General features: G+C 37.2%; 1 long non-coding RNA gene across 1 annotated transcript in view; it reads right to left on the bottom strand.

Annotated features, from left to right (window-relative positions):
- Positions 1-15,387, bottom strand: part of LOC130708281 (uncharacterized) — a 149,752-nt gene that overhangs the window by 116,371 nt on the left and 17,994 nt on the right. The window contains exon 2 of the long non-coding RNA XR_009008464.1: positions 7,666-7,778. This is a non-coding gene — a long non-coding RNA (uncharacterized LOC130708281). The remainder of the gene's footprint in view (positions 1-7,665; positions 7,779-15,387) is intronic.

The raw sequence follows: 15,387 nt of genomic DNA, 5'->3' as shown, positions 1-15,387 counted from the left end.
ATTCATAAGAAGTTTTCTGTGTGCTTCACCAATATTTTACAGCCAACACCAATTTTAAGGCTGAAATATTAGAACCATTTCCTTAAATGAAACTAGACAAGTTCTTGATAGTTAATGATAAAAGTTATTTTCAAAAATGGTTGAAAGTTGTTCAGTCAGTAGTAAAGGAAAATAATTTACACTGATAATAAAATGTTAAAATAATATTATTCACCCATAGCAACATATTTTCTAATTATTATGTCTTTCAATGGCATAAAATCCAGGTTTCATAATGTCTTACCTACAGCAAATATTTCAAAAACCTTGGGATTTTATGTAATTGCTAAAACCAACTTTATTTTTTGTTTCTCCTTCAGCCTAAGTAATTGTCAATAATTATGATCCTGTTATATACTTCTGTGATTTACATAATCAACTCCAGTACCATTCCGCAGGCGTGGTTGTGATATCTATATTAGTGCATAACTCTCTGGTTTTGGTAGTTCCAAATAATGTTTGCACAGAATAATATAAAATAGACCATTATCACAGTCTTTTGTAGTTTGATTTAGCTTTTCTGGTCAATGCATATTATTTTAATCACTGTTTCTACTGGGAAATCTATAAATAAGTTACTTGATCTGTAACAATTTAAGTTACTTCCATTTTATTTTAATCATTTGTATATGATATCCTTCATATAGCATCACATACACATTTCAGACAGAACCTATTTATTCTCTCCTTTCCAGTGTAATAGTAATAATATATTTTTCTTTGTCATTACAAATAAAATTTGAAACTATAATATATGGGTCTCTAGGTTCAGTGAAGCTATGTTTAAAGAGGCAGAAACAGAAAAATATGTAAATCTCTGATTCGGAACTGGATTTGATCCAAACACTTATTTTTAAGTTTGCTGATTCATGCTCAGAAAGAATTTTCTCTTTGAGCCAGTTATTGAAATGAAGCTAGCCCCTAAAATCAATATACTGTGTAATGGTGCCTGCATACTACACCTCTTTCGTGGACTTAAAGAAAAATACAAAAAAACAGCTAGTTTAATAAGACAGAAATGTTTACATTAATTAGTAAACATTTTGAATTTTATTCTGAATATTGTTTTCGTGAAAGACAGCAGCTTCAGAAGAAATATTTAGATGGAAGTCAATTGAAAATTGTCATGAAAATGCTTAGATCATTCATAACTTTTAGAGATTGATGATTCTGATTGTCATGCCTAATTTTATTTAATAATTTTCATTTAGCTGAAAAATGTTTCACTGTTCAGGATGTATTTATGATTTAGATGTTTTCTGGGTTACTTGCAAAATAAAGTTATACTTAAAACAATGTGTTTTCCTTAAGCAACTGGGGAAATAAGAAAAGTTTGGACGATGAATAAAAAGAATAAATAAAATTATTGTACACATAAGAAAAAGAAATAAAGTGAAGTTAAGTTAGCTAACTCAGGTATATAAAATTAGAGGAGAAACTTTCTTCCCCGTTATTTATAACTTTCCTTTCATTCTGCTTTATGTATGGGCAATAACAATTTAAAAAAATGGGATATTGAAAAAATAAGATATCAGCCTCCCTCCCCTGCTTCAGGTCCATTCTCCAGAGATAACCATTTCTTAACTTTTCCATTTTTAGTTATTTGATGATTAATTACAGAACTTTGAATCACATACCTTCTTTTATCTTATTTTTCTTAATTTGATAATCCTTTAGCGATAACGCATTAATGTATCACTCGGAGAGCAGGGTGGGGGCTGGCCACCACCCGCCTGGAAGAAGCTGCCCTCTCACTGCCTGCAGAGAACGGGCCACGGCGTCCACCTGGCAGAACCGAAGCAGCACCACCTCGTGCCTGCTGGGGAGCAAGCCTTGCCAAGGTTGCGGGCCCGCTTCCCACGGGCGCCCCCGCTGGAGGGATGCCCAGCAACAGGGCCGAGCCTGCGCTCGGAGCTCCGAGCGGGACCCGGCGCCCCTTCCCGCGTACAGAGGATGCTTGGGGATGGCCGTGGGGCGAGCGTGCCCTGGCACACCCAGAAGGTGCTGGACAAACGCAAGTTCTCCTGCTGCGCCAGGGCGGCCACGTGGCCCCTCCCCCTGTGCGCCCCGCCCTGACCCCCTGCAAGACTCCCTGTGACCTGGGGGCGCCGACCTGGAAGGAAGGAGCCCGCTTCGGACTTGCAGACGGCAGTGGGTGCTGGCGAACAAGTCCAGGGGGGGAGGTGGGTGCCGCCTAGCATGTTAAGGGGCACCCATTCTGCAGCCCATGGGACTCCCTAGGCCAAAGAGCCAGCGGCCTGGGAAAGGCGACTTCCCCCAGGAAGCAAAGCATCTCCTGGCCTTTGACAGCACCCACCTCCAGCCACATGGCCCCCTTGCAGCCCTGGAAAGGCCAGAGTTGTGACCTGTACCCGGGAAAGACCAAAGGGAACTGGGCACCTTAGCGTGTGGGTGACTTTGGTGTGACCTTCCGGTGTGAAGGGAAGATATGGCCTGTCAGGCTGATGGGGGCAGCCGCCTGGCCCCCTCACCCTTGGTGGCAGCCTTGGCCCTAAGGCACTGGCCAGAGACAGCCTGCAGGTTGAAATGCAGGAGGTAGCCCCACCCTCTCAAATGAAGGAGCCTTAGCCTTTAGCCCTGTTAAACTCCGAGTGACCTTGGGGTCCTTCTTCTCTTTTCTTTAAGAATAAGGCAAATTTGTTGCCAACTGGTTCTACCGTGCCATCCTACACAACCCCCGAAGTCCACCAGCCTTCCTCCGCTTGTCTGGTCTCTGTGTCCTTTAGTCCAAGTGTAGTGTTTCCATGCGTATTACCCTATAATCTCTATATTTAGTGCTAGTCCTTAGGCTTTCTCTCCAGAATGGTTAGGAGACATTTGGTTCTGTCCAAACTATCCATAAGACATTTGGTCCACACCAAAATGTCCTTGATACTTGGTCCTGCCAAAAACCATTGGGCATGGACCAAATAGGTCCATGGACATTTTGGAAAGGACCAAAAGTCTTACAAGGCTCCAGAGCACACTCACATTTTTTACAGTATAAATAGGCTGAGAATTTCGTAAATCTTCAAGTTTTAGTTCCTTTTGGCTTAACATTTTCTCCAATTCATCTCTTTCCTCAGCTTGGTGCTTTGTGACCACCTAGTGGGGTGGGATAGGAAGGGAGGGAGGCTCAAGAGGAAGGGGATACGGGGATATATGTATGCGTATGGCTGATTCACTTTGTTGTACAACAGAAACTAACACAGTATTGTGAAGCAGTTATACTCCAATAAAGATCTATTAAGAAAAAATCTATCCCAGATTTTGGAAATTCAACATAAGTCCCCTTTTGCACCATTTTGCCCTAAAATAAAGACTTTTAGAGGAATGCAAAAAAAAGAAAAAAGAAATCCTGTCATATGCGACAACATGGATAAGCCAGACACAGACAAATGCAATACAACTCCACTTTCAGGAGGTATCCAAAGCAGTCAAACACATAGACAGACAGAGTGGAATGGAGTTCACCTGAGACCTGGGGAGTTACTGTTCAACAGGCATGAAGTTTCGGTTATGAAGGTGAGTGAATTTTAGAGCTCTTGTGTACACCATTGTACCTGTAGCTAACAATACTGTATTGTGCACCTAAAACTTTGTCAAGAGGGTAGATGTCATGCTAAGTGTTCTTACTACAACAACAGTAATAAAAAACGGTAGATAAACAATGGGGGGAAAGGACAGCTGGCCTCTTGTTTCATCTCAGAAGCAGAGGAAAGTTCTCTAATGAGGAAGGCATTTGGGGGGATGGGTGGGTTAGGGGTATCTTGGGCAGTATTGCCACTCAGCAAAATGCCCACAGCTATTAAAGAATGTGTTTTGTTTATAACATTACACATTTTTTATATGACAAGAAAAAAATTTTAAAAAAGAAAGAAAAGCTCTCAGAAGACCATTTCTGTAGTTTGCAAATTGTCTTTGTATCCTTGCCCATTTATCCCTATGATGCATTCATCCTTTTAGAATTAGTTGTAGGAATTCTTTTCATGTTAAAAGGTACTTGTCTGTCAAAAAAAAAGAGAGAGAAAATAAAATGTGAAAATTCATCTTCCTTAAAAGAAAAATATGTATGACCAACAAAATGAAAAACTAAATTAAAATAGAAGTACCTGTGTGAAATGATATATTTACATTAAATTCAACAAAGAATTGGTATTCAGAATATAGGAAAGATCTTTTTAAACGGTAAAAATACCCACAAACCGATAGAAAAATAGTCAGGTTTTATGACTAAAAAATTTGTATAGGTTGACATATACATAAAATTGCCCATCTAACTTGATATTCTAAGACATGAAACTAAAAGCAACACTGATTTAATTTTCACACCATAATGATGGCGCACACACACAAAGTCTAACAGTATCAAGCATTGGACAGGATGCAGAAAAGTGGACCCTCTTGCATTGCTAGCCTGGTGGCAGGATTAACTGGTAAAAGCAATCTGGAAAATGATTCTGAAATATTTATAAAGTTTGAAAATGAACCAATTTTACCAGCCATCAATTCTGCTTCTAGTGAAAGCAAGCTTACATTGGTATCAGGAGTTTAAATATGATGATATCCATTACAGTATTCTATGTGTTATCTGCTAATCATTATTTTTCTGGTTTCTTCTCATTTTTGAGACTTGACAACATTTGTGGTTGATATCTCCAGTTGTTTCCTTACATGACTGCCCATTAAACACTGCTGTTTAGTATTATTTCATTTTCCCCACATTAATACATCATTTCTAGCAAACTGTACTGAGCCTTTAAAAATATCTTTATGTACCACCAAATACAAAACCTCTGCATTCATAATTCAATTTTGATTCAGTATTGCATTTATTCTCAAATTATAACCATAGATGACAGGTACTATATCCTCCCCACTGGGTTTCACAGAGACATACCACAGATTTCAAAAATCTATTAGCACAGCTTTACTAAACAAATCTGATATGGTTCACTTAGGCTTACTCAAAGCTTGTTGCAAGGCTCTGCTAGTTATAAATCATACCGGCCAACTTCACAGTTATCATTGGCTCCTGATACAAATTGACACCAGTTAGAGAAATTACACATCTTTAACAACATGTAAATAAAACAAATAATTTCACAGCTAACTCATTCTGGAAGCAAATATATATTTTCTTTCACATCTACTTTGTCAGCTCAAGAGAAAATGTTTGTAGCTCATATTATCCTGCAGAACTAGCCTGAATCTTGTCTCCAAGTCCATTTGCACTTTTAGATTTAAACAAACTGCAATAAATGCATGTTGATTTAAGTAGGAATGAATATTTTTATTTACAGCTTTACCTAAAATCTCTTCAAGACATTTTTGAAAGTGAGAAATATGTATATGACCACTATTTCTTAAATTATCATATTCTGATCATATTTATACCTCAAAAGTGGATAAGTTTATTGACTATTTACCTTGTCTGCTTGGACCAAAAATCTTTTCTTTTTTGACATTGGGGAACATTTTATGTAACATTGAACTGTCCATTGATGATACTTGGCAAGTTTCATCTATAAAATGATCTGGATCACATGTGTAAGATCCTTGATTATCTTTCCAACTGTTGCTACAATCATTACTTCCCTCAGGTTTTCTATTTCTTCCTGGTCCAATTTTGATAATTTATTATTTCTGAGAACATTTCTCATTTCATTTATGATGCTTTTAGAAGTACATTGGCATAAATTGAAGGAGGTTGTATAAATTTTATAATTTCATTCTGGCTATAATCTTATTGTTGATCTAGCTATTCATAATACTTTCTCTTTTTTGATTATGAAATTGATAATGCATCATAAAATACTTTTTAATATTGAATACCTTATATATTTTAACATGTTCCTTAGGACTTTAAGATAAATATTGAACCCTCTTTACAATGTGAGGAAATATTCCACTTTACCAACAAATAAAAAAAGAAAGCTAATGACCCAGAGATTATCATACTAAGCAAAGTGGATCAGATAGAGAAAGACAAGTATCGTATGATATCACCTATATGTGGAATCTAAAAATCGATACAAATGAACTTATTTACAAAACAGAAATAGACCCACAGACATAGAAAACAAACTTATGGTTATGAAAGGGGAGGGGAGGGATAACTTAGGAGTTTGGGATTAAGACATAAACACTACTATATATAAAATAGATAAGCAACAAGGACCTACTGTATAAGACAGAGAACTCTACTCAATTACTTGTAATAACCTATAATGGAAAAAAGAACTAATGAAAATCAGTTCAACTTCAATACGCCCGATTTCTGCCATTTGTTGAATTTCTTGTTCTATCCATGGTAGTGGCTGTTTTCAGTCATTTGGTGCTTCTTACCCATTGTTTCACTTGATTTTGCCCCTCAGACCTCTGACATCAATTTGGGGATACTGGGTGGAAAGGTAGTGCATTCTAGTTGATGTGTATTCTGGATTTTTTAATGGAAAATAAGATTGGGGGGTTGCAGGTACTGGGGGAGGGTGCTTCGCTATCTGTTAACAGATGGGGATGGTACATTTACCCCCCATGTATGGCAGGCTACAGGAGACACTGTCCGTTCTCCCCGACAAATCACACAGCTACCCACTGTGTATGGTGCACACGTGTAACACTGCTGTCAGGATAGACGTAGATGGGGAGAGAATATGCAGGGTTGGACTCTCCAGGAATCATACCGTATATACTTTAATATTCCTGACCTCGAGAACTTTTCTCTCTCTTGTATCCACACCTTCTTATGAAAAGAACTACTGGTGCCTCTGGCGCACACTGCTAGTGGGCAATCTAATATCCATTCTCGCTTTCTTCATTACTAATAGAAACTATAAAAACTTCAATTTAGTTTGGAGAGGCCATGTGTAAAGCTAAACAGAGAAAATGAAAACTATATTTCACAGACTCTCTTTTGAGAGAGATTGCTGTTGGACAAACTTTTGGCCAAAGAGCTGTACAGAAACGGGAAAGCCTGCTTAAAATGTCAGCTGGCACAGGCTTATCCCCTCTTTCATTTGCAGATGGTCCCCAACTTTAAAATGGTTTGACTTAACAACTGTTTTGACTTTAAGCTGATGTGAAAGAGATACACGTTCAGTGGCAACCGTACTTCCGATTTTGAATTCTGATCTTTTCCCTGGCTAGCAATAAGTGGTAGGAAACCCTCTCCTGATGCTGGGAGGTGACAGTGAGCCCCAGCTCCCAGGTGGCCACACCATCACAGGGTAAGCAATGGATACACTTACAACCATTCTGTACCTAGACAACCACTCTGATTTTCACTTTCAGTACTGTATTCAATCAGTTACATATGATATTCCACACTTTATTATAAAATATGTTCTGTGTTAGATGATTTTGCCCATATGTAGGATAAGGTAAGTGTTCTGAGCTCATGTAAGTTCAGCTAGGATAAGCTATGATATTCAGGAAGCTGGATGTATTAAGTGTATTTTTTTTAACATTTTTTTTTTTTAATCAGTCATCAATTTTATACACATCAGTGTATACATGTCAATCCCAATTGCCCAATTCAGCACACCACCATCCCCACCCCACCACGGTTTTCCCCCCTTGGCGTCCATACATTTGTATTTTTAACTTATGATATTTTCAACTTACAGTGGGTTTCTCAGGATGTAATCCCATTGTGGACTCTGGAAAATCTGTACTTTTCTTTTTTGAACTCCTGTGAAATGCTCTTGATTCCTGGAGGTAGAGGTACATTCCTGAGCCTATGAGGAAAAGACACAACAGCAGTTAACAGTTGAACAAAAAAGTTAAGAAATCTCCCACATTAATGACACCCTGGGACCCTACCTGAAATTCTTATCTTGGAAAAAAAAGAAACAAAACCCTCATCTATTTAAGCTGTTATTGGTTCAGTTTTCCAGGAGTCGTATCAAACTGACTGAACTACAAATTTTATAGTTCCATACACAGTTATTTAAAAGTGGTTTTTTTAAGGTTTATTTGATATAAATTGAACTGCACATAGTTAAAATGTGCACTTCGATGTTTAGTACATATTAAACCATCACTACAGCCGAGATAATGAACGCATCCGTCACCCCCAAAAGTTCCCTCACATTTGTATTTCCACCTACCGCTTCACGATCTCCATCCCAAGATGACGGCTGTTCTTCTTTATGTCACTATATTTTAGTGTAGATGGGCACATAAATGCTTTCCAAAGGCATTGTACAATGTTACATTCTCATATGCAGTATATCGGTGGTTGAATTACCTCACATCTTAGTTGGTATGGTGAGCCCTTTAAACTTTAGACTTTCAGTTGAAATATTTTGCCCATTTTTAATTGGATTGTTTGTTTTCTCATTACTGAATATTAAAAGTCCTTTGTATATTCTAGATAAAAACCCTTTATCAAGTGTCAAATTTGCAAAGTTTTCTTCTAATCTGTGGCATACCTTTATCATTTTAACAATGTCTTTTCAAAAAGTAGCAGGTTTTAGTTTAGATAAATTCCAAATTACCATTTTTTTTTCTTTTATTAATCATGTATTTGGCGCTATATTAAAACATCCTTTCCTTAAATCATGCTCACAAAAATTTTCTGCTATGTTTTCTTCTAGAAGTTTTAAAGTTTTGGTTTTACATTTAGGTCTAGGATCCATTTTGATTTAAATTTTCTATGAGGTATGGATCAAAGTTCATTCTTCAGTAAATGGAAATCTAACTTTCCCTGAACTATTTATTGATAAGAAATTTTCCATTGAAATTTCTTCGTCCATTGTCAAAGATCAGTTGACAATAGTTGTGTGAATCTATTTCTGTACTCTCTATACTATCCAATTGATCTACTAAGATTTTTCACTGGGATTGCCTGAACTTATAAATCCATTTGAGAAGAATCCCTCACATATCTCTGCACTGTGAACTTTAGTTCCTGCAGCCGTTTGGACTTTCAGCTTCAATCTTCTTAATTTAGAGCAGTTACAAGAGTCTGGATTTCTCCTTCCTGCTCCATGAGCAATTCTATGATTTATCTTCTGTTTTATTCTCTCAGTGAATATTATCCTTCATTTTCTAATGTCCATTATCTTGATATTTGTTTTATGTATATTGTCTATTTTGTTATTGTTTCAAGTGGGAAGATAAATTTGGTCCCTGATACTCTATATTAATTATGCATACTTTTCTCTCAAGCCCTTATCACTTTGATTTTACTATTCAATAATATGTAATTTATTTCCAGTACCCCTCAAAATTTCTTGTCCACTAAGAATTTCATTTCCAGCTTTCCACAAAAGCCTTAGGTATTCAAAAATATGCTTTTTCTATCAATACTACACATTTAGGTAGGCAGGGGGAACCTGAGTTATATGCTCAGCCCATCATCTTGAAATAGGTTTTTATGCAAGTAAGTAATTCAAGGCCAGAAATCAAATCTAGCTTTTTAAGTTTTCAAAGCCCAAACATTAAAATGAGAAGTATATTTTATATCATTCTGCTTTTGTGATTTTATTATGATTTATTATTGTTATTAGATTTAAAAAATCTCAGCAAAGTGAATAACTTTTCACTGTGTATTGCAAAACCAAATGTTGGCAAAAGAGAATATTTTTTAATTCCATATTTGCTACTAATTACCTCTGTGATATTGGGTGATTGCCTTACCCTCTGGGTTTCTTTCTGTCTATGGGGATGAAATGGTTACTGAATTTCTATTCAGTACTGCTGGTGATTTTCTAGCAGGCAGTGATTGACAATCATCCTATGGGTGAGTTCTACCTGGCTTTCTGTGCTTCACCTGTAAGACATTTTCTTTCATAAAGCTATAGATTTGGTGTTTTAAATGAGAACTCAGACACATTCAAAGTTTCTTCACACCAGGTTTATGTTTTGTTCACTTTTTTCCAGCTTATCTGATCCATTACTTTTCCCTTTCAAGCTCTTACTGTCTTCAAAGGACTTGTTATTTAATTTTGTCCAAGAAGAATTGAACTCAAGATATTACTTCTCCAAGGAGACATTTGAAGTCTTATTTCTCACTGAGGCATATAGAAGATTGATCTCTGTTAGAGGGATTTCACATATCGGTTGGAGAAAAGTTAGTTTGGAATTAGAGTATCTTCCCAGAAGTCAATGAAATCATGCTGTATGGATAAGTGTTTACTTACATACAATATGACTCTTTCTCACTGGGAATGCAGAAATCGGGGTTGACATTATAGTGTTGTACTATTCTATGATCTTAGTTTCATGAATATTAAGTTAATTTTGAACTAAATAAGTCAATAGGTAATTTAAAAATCTAGAGAGATCTAGATAATATCAAAATACTTCAGGAAAGGGAAAAACAATAATAAGTTAATAAATAGGGAGGGTGAACAAAATGGAATCATCAAAAGGTAACCTGTAAGAAGAAACTAAGTTAAGCTTTGTTTAAGGTGCTTGGTGATTGTCATACACATCTCTACAATAAGAAAAAGTTGGAGAAACCAAAAGTCAGTGACTTTTCTTGGACTCAGGGAAATCAATTTGCAGGGAAGACCTCCAGATGAAAATAAGAAGGAACTGGTACATCCTGGGAGAAACACCTTGATCTCCTCACCTGGAATTGAAGCTACTGGAGCCCTAAAGAGGTGGGAACACTAAACTGGTAATTTTGATGGTTGTTGGAGGTTGTATATAGATTAATATGAGGGTGAGAAACTTCAGGGGGGACTTTTTGTCTTCAAGGGACCACACACTTCTGTTTATTTATCTCTAGGAACCTCACCAGGTTCTCATGGTAAAGAGATGTTGGCTCTGGCAGGTAGAAAGGGAAGGTAATCATTGTGAAATCTACCAAAAGTTTTCTCTATAGAAAAGGCCTGAATTCAAGTGAAAGGATTTTGCCGAAGTTTTACAACAGCTGGGGAAAGGGAATTCCTTCCAGCCAAGCCCTTTTAGCCTTCCTGTTACAACTAAAAGGGAAAAAGTAGTCAACAGGGATCAGGGCTTCAAGGAAATGGACCTTGATCACTGTGCCCAGGGAAAAGAGTAGAGGTCAGTGGAAAAAACAAAGCAACATTATAACACTGAAGAAATACTTATGAAAGTCATAGCCTTGATTCACAGGGCCACGTAAGCACTGTGATTTAATTCAGAGGTTATATAATAATCTCCTCTCACATCCCTGTCACCACACTAACAGGGTATCAGTATAACACTGCATTACAGCTGGAAAAGCTGTACAACAGAGACTCCTTCTGAGGAGGAGTGCTTCTAGAAGACAAAGCTAAGATACATGACAAAATAAGGGCACTAGAGGAAACCACAGCAAAAAGCAACACAGCCTAACACCTGGCCAGGTTTTCATAAAATCTTGCACTAAAAGGCCTATTTAACTCAGTTCCTGTTACCAGTGTCAAAGAAAACCAGAGCTGGATAATAGTTAAAATGATAAAAACAGATTATATTTAGCACCAACATGATAGAGGGAATGAGACTTCAGAATACAAGAAAACTCAACTTTGAATACAACAAGGAAAAGTAGAAAGTTATGGCCAAGCAGCTGGTTGGTGGATGGAAAATTACTAAGAGGAAATATCAAGAATATGGCTAAACCTAACAGGGTCCTTGTTGAAGGCAGTCCAGGGTAATCAGATACCACCAGAGTGATGGTAAGGATGATGAAGAATTTGGTCAGATATTGGGGGTGGGGGATTCTGGCTAAACTTGACAGGATTCTTGTTAAACCTGGGCAATGGAAGTCCAAAATATAGACCTAGTTGATAAGAGAATTCAGAGAAGCCTGACTAAAGTTTGGCTAAGGAAAGACCCATGATCACTAGATACATATGCCCAGTTTTCAACAAAAAATTAGAAGACAAGCTAGAACACAAAAATATGAAGAGAACATGAGAACCAGACTCAGATATGGCAGATTTTGGAATCAGACCAGGAAATTAAAATGACTAAGATCAATACACTAAATACTCTAATGGAAAACAGAACATGCAAGAACAAATGCATAATGTAAGCATAAAGATAGAAAACTCTAAGGATCAAAGGGAAGTGCTAGAAATTAAAAACACAGTCAAATGAAGAATGCCTTCGATGCCCTAAGCAACAGCTTTCACGTGGCTAGAGAAAGAATCAGTGAGCTGGAAAGTAGGTCAATAGAAACATCCCAAACTGGAATTCAAAGAGATAAATACATGAATAAAAGAGAACATCCAAGAACTGTGGGACGATATCAAAAGGTATAATATGCGTGGGATAGGAATGTCAGAAGGAGAAAAAAGAGAGAAGAGATATTTGAAGTAATTGAACAACAAGCCACAGATTCAAGAAGGACGGAGAACATCAAGCAGAATAAACACCAAAACAAAACAAACAAAACAAAAACCACCAAAGAGTAACACAACTAGATATATTCAAACAGTAGGAAAACAAATGCAAAGATTGTAAAATCCAGGTCAAAAAATACAGCACCTTAAATATAGAGGAATGAGGGTAAGAGTTACTATAGACCCCTCCTTAGAAACTGTGAGAATAGGCTGAAACATTTAATGTGTTGAAAGAAAAAAAAAACACCCAACTAGAATTTTCTACTCAGTAAAATTATCCTACAAAGTGAGGTAAATCATTTCTTTTTCAACCAAATTTAATGAAGGTATTCATCTTCAGCAGACCTGCCCCACAAGAAATCTTAATAGAAATTCTTCAAGCAGAAGAAAAATGACAAAGGTCAAAAACTTGGGTAAATAATAAGAAGAGCATTGGAGAAGCCAAAACTGGAGATGAAAATATTTCTTTTTCTTATTTGATCCTGAAGACAACTCTTTTTTTGGGGGGGGGGTTTATTTATTTAGTTATTTAGTTATTTATTTTTATTTATGGCTGTGTTGGGTCTTCGTTTCTGTGTGAGGGCTTTCTCCAGTTGCGGCAAGTGGGGGCCACTCTTCATCGCGGTGCACGGGCCTCTCACTATCGCGGCCTCCCTTGTTGCGGAGCACAGGCTCCAGACGCGCAGGCTCAGTAATTGTGGCCCACGGGCCTAGTTGCTCCGCGGCATGTGGGATCCTCCCAGACCAGGACTCGAACCCGTGTCCCCTGCATTGGCAGGGAGATTCTCAACCACTGCGCCACCAGGGAAGCCCATGAAGACAACTCTTTGTTTAAGGCAATAATAGTACTACTGTATAGGTGGTTATAGGGCACAGATAAGTAAAGCAAATGTCAGTAATGTCACCTGAGATGGGAGGAAGGAACTAGAAATACTCTGGTGAAAAGCACCTGCACTATATGTGATACAGTGCTATTTGAATGTGGATTTAGATTAGTTTAAAATCTTCACTATAAACTCTGGGACAGCACCAAAAATTTTTCAAAGTACAGTTGATATGCTAAGAGAGGACATAAAATGTTATCATATGAAAAGGACAAATATAACCCATAGAAAACACAAACATGGCAGATATTAGTCTAACTACATCAACAATTGCTTTAAAATGAATGGTCTAATTACACCAAATAAAAGACAGAGGTTGTTAGAGTCTATAAAATAAAACACAAGATCCAATTATATATTGTCTACAAGAAACCCACTTTAAATATGTAGACTTGATAGGGTAAAAGAAAAGTGATGGAAAAATATTTACCATGAGAACAATAAAATAAAGCTGGAGTGTCTGTATTAATTTCAGACATATCAGACTTCAGAAGATAGAGGATGACCAGTGATAAATGCGTCATTACACAATGATTAAGATGTCAGTTCTCCAAAAATATATCACAATCCTAAACGTTTATGCACCTGGCAGCACAGCTTCAAAACAGGAGGCCAAATTGATAGGAGAGAGAGACATATCCACTGTTAAAGTTGGAAACTTCTACATTTCTTATCAGTATTGTTAGATCAAGGAGGCAGAAAAATCATTAAAGGTGCACATGACCTGAACAGCAGCAATCAACATTATCTAATATGAATTTATGGAAAAAAATCAATAGAATTAATAAGACTTTAGTCAGGCTAATGAGGAAAATGAGAAAGATACACATTAGCAATATTAGAAATGACAGAGAGGTCATTAATAGTGATCTCATGAACAGTTAAAGGGTTATAAAGGAATACTTTGAACAACTCTATGCCTGCAAATTTGATAACTTAGATGAGATGGACCAAATAATTCCTTGAAAGACACAATCTACCAAAACTCATACAAGGAGAAATAGATAACCTGAATAGCTCTGGAGAAGTCTGGCTCCTGGCCAAATAATCCAGTGTAATTTTTCAAGCCTGACCATAGACAATTACAAAGGCTCTACCTGGCAGGTCTCAGGGGAAAGGAAAGCTGGCCTTGCTACTTGATGCAGAGACAATGAATTGCAGTTTCTGGAGAGAAACTCAAGGGTTCAGGACCCACTGGCCAGCCACGCTCTTATATTTAACTGCATTCTCAGCCCAGGTGTCTGCAGCTGGGGGTCTCTTTACCTGGGACTTTGGCTGAGGCCTTCCCCAGGTGCCTCTGCTTAGACCACCTTACTAGTGGGAGGTGGACTTGGAGACACTTGTCCTCACTCTAACTCAGTACTCTGAAATTGTCTACTCCTAATCTCCCCTGCTTTCTCCCTCCAGCCTCAGGGTCCATAAAACCATAGGAGCCTTTGGTTTTGTCTCCCATGACAATGAGCTGACCCCCCCCCCGCACCCCTGTTCTGATGAACCAGTGCACTGACTCATGGCGGAAAATGGAACTTGTAGGAGTAGGCATTTCTTCTGGGTTTAGCCTCATGCTTACAATATCACAAGTGGTCAGGGATTAAAAGCTTCACTCTTACCTACTTTCATTTTGGCATGTTGTTGATATTTTAAAAAAATTTTTTTAATTGAAATATAGTTAATTTACAATGTTGTGTTACTTTTAGGCATACAGCAAAGACTATATATATATATATATATATATATATATATATATATGTATGTATATTCTTTTTCAGATTCTTTTCCATTATAGGTTATTACAAGATACTGAATATAGTTTCCTGTGCTATACAATAGGGCCTTGTTGTTGATCTATTTTACATATAGTAGTGTGTATCTGTTAATCCCATATCCTAATTTATCCCTCCCGACCCCCTTTCCCCTTTGGTAAGCATAAGTTTGTTTTCTGTCTGTGAGTCTACCTCTGTTCTGTAAATAAGTTCATTTGATTCCACATATAAGTGATATGATATTTGTCTTTCTCTGTCTGACTTACTTTACTTAATATGATAATCTCTAGGTCCATCCATGTTGCTGCAAATGGCATTATTTCATTCTTTTTTAATGGCTGAGTAATATTCCATTGTATATAAGACAGGTTGTTGCTTTAATTGAAGACTCTGACA

Source organism: Balaenoptera acutorostrata, chromosome 5 (assembly GCF_949987535.1).
Source record: "Balaenoptera acutorostrata chromosome 5, mBalAcu1.1, whole genome shotgun sequence".
NCBI classification, from domain to species: Eukaryota; Metazoa; Chordata; class Mammalia; order Artiodactyla; family Balaenopteridae; genus Balaenoptera; species Balaenoptera acutorostrata.
This window is presented reverse-complemented; position numbering and strand designations above follow the sequence as displayed.